We start from the raw sequence: 4,297 nt of genomic DNA on the forward strand, positions 1-4,297 counted from the left end.
CTAACAGTTTAGCCAGCTAGCAAGCGTTGAGCAAAGCCAGGATTTAGATGCCAGCAATCTGGCTCCAGGGCCCCTGCTCCCATAAATCTTCTACATCGACTACGATTCATGGCTGTTACTGCTTAGGATGAAGCTCCATTCAGTATTTAAGGTTTTCAAAGTGTGAAGTTAAGTAAAACTTTTAAATAAATACGACCATGACTGATGCCAAGGTAGGGCAACACTTGTCAAGGGTCACATGGGTGACTAAAGTTGAGAAAACACAAATTCACTGTGGAAATCTGAGATGTGGAAGGACACACCTCCGGAGCTGTCACAGACCTCCTAGCTTGTCTAATGCAAATCATGATAAAAACCCTCATAGGTCTCTCATGCGATAACTAATATGGAACCAAAATTGTGTATAGGGTATCCAGCCAAGAGAGGGAGAGGCCTGCCGAACTCACCGAGGGCCAACCTGAGGAGGAAATGTCTTGGTTAAAATCAGGAGGAGGTACTCATATTGCCATGTCTTACCAGTTTTTGAAAGAGAATTGGTCAACAAACCTTTTTTAGTTTCTGGACCACCCTCCACAGACATGAGGCAGGGGCACTTATCCCTTAGGCACTGTAGGTGAGGGGACTAGGTCCCATATATATATATATATATATATATATATATATATATATATATATATATATATATATATATATATATTTAGGAGCCCACAAAATATATATTTAGGAGCCCACAAAAATGATTTGGCTTCTGATCCCCAATGGGGTTGATGAAAATGGCGTCCAAGGAAACACAGGCTAAATCAAGTACATTGTCAAGTACAGGGCCCATCATTATAAGCTATTTTCAATATTTAGGATATTAAGTCTTGGGGCATCTATAAAACACTTCTCCAAGGAATAACCATAGAGCTGTAAATCTGGCCTGGCCCTCTTTTATTTGACAATAAATAAAATTTATTTACTCCTCAGCAAGGGCTCAGGAGAACATTTCGAGAAAACGTGAGGAGATGAGATGGGGGGATAGGCAGCGGCAAGAAAGCGGGTAAATTTACCCATGTCCACAGGGGCCCACCACAAGGGACATGTACGCTTTTGTAGAAGATCTACAGCCAGAAGCAATAGGAGCTTAGGGGCTGTGCACAAAGATGTAGCATAGTCCATAGCTGCAACAAGGACAAAAAAAAAAAAAAAGAAAAAAGGCAGGAAATCTGTACCCGGTAAGCATTCTTGAGTGCTTGAAACACTGTGCAGGGTTCTACACCTGCAATCTGATGTTGATTCATTACTAAAAATCTATAGGCTAATGGGGCGGGGGCGCTGGGTTGCGCTTTCTTTTGTTTTGTTTGCATAGTGCATCTGAGCACCAGGCATGCTCAGAAAACCCAGCCCTGAACTCCTGCTCCTGGAGACCCGGGGAGTATGGCGGACTCTGACTTCAACCTCATTGCAAAAATTCAGAGCAAGCAAACTCCTAGCTCATAATACGGTTGACCCTTCAAATACACGGCTTTTGAACTTGCAAGTCCACTTAAACACAGGTTTTTGGTGTTCTTAAAAAATTTTTCAATAAATATACAGGCGGCCCTCCATAGCTATGGGTTTCACATCAGCAGATGTGGAGGGCCGACTATGGGATCTGAGCATCCGCCGATTTTGGTATCCGAGGCGGGTCCTGGAACCAATCCCCCACAGATACCAAGGGGCGACCGTATTACTTTGATTACTGTTCCCTTCTTGGTACTGGCTGCCGGATATGGAGGGCTCGGTCAAGACAGTCCCCAAACGCTTCTCCAAGGTCTATGGAGCTGGGGTGAGGTCTCTCTCTTACCCTCCACAAATCGGGCACAGCCCCTTGGTCTGGGAAGGCGCCCGACCCAGTGCGGAGTACTTAGTCAGCTAGGTTGCAACCTGGGACCCGGAATTCTGCTCTCACACATGCTCCCTACCAGCGCCTGGGCGGCACGCAACATCCTCCCCGCCCTGCCCGCGCCCCCTTAGACGGCCCCTAGACGGCCGACGCCCTGCCGCATGCGCACATCAGCTAACCCAACCCCCAGCAGGCTGTGGTAAACCCACAGTGGGCGTCATACCAGAATCTCTGAAACCCGACCAGCCGCCAGAGGAGCCTTAACGTGCTGGATCGTGGGCCACCGCTCTAGCCTTGAGTCGTGAGCCGGGGGTCTCAGGAGATCCAGAGCAGCCTCCGCTGAAGCTCACAGCCTCCTCGACAGCAGTCGGGACATGGAGCGTCAGCGGAAGAGCAGCCACGATGCCTATGACGTCACGGATGCAGCCTTTGCCGGCTTCTTCAAGCTGGGGGTCCAAGAGGAGCGGGAAGAAGCGAAAGGTCAGTGGCGGGTGGGGCACTCGCTTTAACGGATTCCAGGAAAGGTACTTTCCCAGGGCGGGGCAAACGGCAGGACCCCCCTCGGACGCAGGCCCTCCCCAGAGCCGGGCTCACTCGACGGCCTGATCTTTCTCTTTGGGTTTCCTCCCTTGCAGAGGTGAAGCCCGCGGAGATGTCGCCTCCCGGAGAGGGGGGAGAGGAGCAGAAAGCTCAGTCCGAACCGGAGCAGGGAGCAGCCGCGGAGGGGAAAGAGGCGGGAGACGAAGGAGAAGGAAAGGAAGGCTGAGAGGTCAGCGTCGGAGCCGCCGGCACCGCGGACGGCGAAAGCTGCGAGGCCGAGGCCGAGGCCGAGGCGGGCGGCGAGGAGCAGACCCCGCGGGCCGCCGTCGAGGGTCCCGAGGCCGCAGACGGGCAGCGGCGGGCCCCCCGCGCCAGGTTCACGCAGGTGCAGATGCAGGACCTGGAGAGCGTTTTCCAGCACACTCAGTACCCCAACGCACTCACGCGGTAAGCGGGCGTCTCGGGTGGCGCGGGCTGCCGCGCGGGTGGTGGGCGGCGCTCTCGCGAGTCCCTCTCCTAGGCTCCGGATCTGAAAGCCCCGGGGCGTGGCGGCGGCCCGCCCTTCCGGTACACTCGAGGCCCAGGACGGGGGCGGGGACTCTGCCTGGCGGGAATCGAGGTCGATATTTCCGTGCGGTGTTTGAATAAGTCACATTGGGGAGCTTTGTGGGCCACCGGTTCACATAAATAATAAGTTGCCCGAGACGTGCTGGAGCAAATGCAGAGTTGGAGTGTACTTTTATCTGAAACTTTGATCATCAGTTATTCATGGATTATATTTGCATTAGTTTAAACACTACATGAAAACATCCTTTATCTTGATTACTGAATTTTTAAAAAGAAATCAATCTATTCATTTCTGGCTGCATTGGGTCTTTGTTTCTGCTCTTGGGCTCTGGGCGCGGGCTTTCTCTAGTTGCGGCGAGCGGGGGCTACCCTAAGTTGCGGTGCAGGCATTGTGGTGGCTTCTCTTGTTGCAGAGCGCGGGCTCTAGGCGGGTGGGCTTCCGTAGTAGTTGTGGCACGTGGGCTCAGTAGTTGTGGCTCGTCGGCTCTAGAGCGCAGTCTCCGTAGTGGTGGCACACGGGCTTTTGGCCTTGTTTATGGTTTCCTTTGCTATGCAAAAGCTTTGAAGTTTCATTAGGTCCCATTGGTTTATTTTTGTTTTTATTTTCATTACTCTAGGAGGTGGAACAAAACAGATCTTGCTGCAATTTATCTCAAAGAGTGTTCTTCCTATATTTTCCTCTAAGAGTTTTATAGTGCTTGGTCTTACATTTAGGTCTCTAATCCATTTTGACTTTATATTTGTGTATGGTGTTAGGGAGTGTTCTAATTGCATTCTTTCACATGGAACTGTCCATGTGAAAGACATATTGAAGAGACTGTCTTTTCCTCCATTGTACATCCCTGCCTCCTTTGTCATAGATTAGTTGACCATAGGTGCGTGGGTTTATGTCTGGGCTTTCTATCCTGTTCCATTGATCTGTATTTCTGTTTTTGTGCCAGTACCCTATTGTCTTGATTACTGTAGCTTTGTAGTATAGTCTGAAGTCTGTGAGTCTGACTCCTCCAGCTCCATCTTTTCCCTCAAGACTGCTTTGGATATTCGGGGTCTTTTGTGTCTCCATACAAATTTTAAGATTTTTTTGTTCTAGTTCTGTAAAACATGCCATTGGTAATTTGATAGGGATTGCATTGAATCTGTAGATTGCTTTGGGTAGTATTTCCATTTTCACAATGTTGATTCTTCCAATCCAAGAACATGGTATATCTCTCCATCTGTTGGTATCATCTTTAATTTCTTTCATCAGTGTCTTATAGTTTTCTGCAATCAGGTCTTTTGTCTCTCTAGGTAGGTTTATTCCTAGGTATTTTATTCTTTTTGTTG

Source organism: Phocoena phocoena, chromosome X, assembly GCF_963924675.1.
Source record: "Phocoena phocoena chromosome X, mPhoPho1.1, whole genome shotgun sequence".
NCBI lineage: Eukaryota > Metazoa > Chordata > Mammalia > Artiodactyla > Phocoenidae > Phocoena > Phocoena phocoena.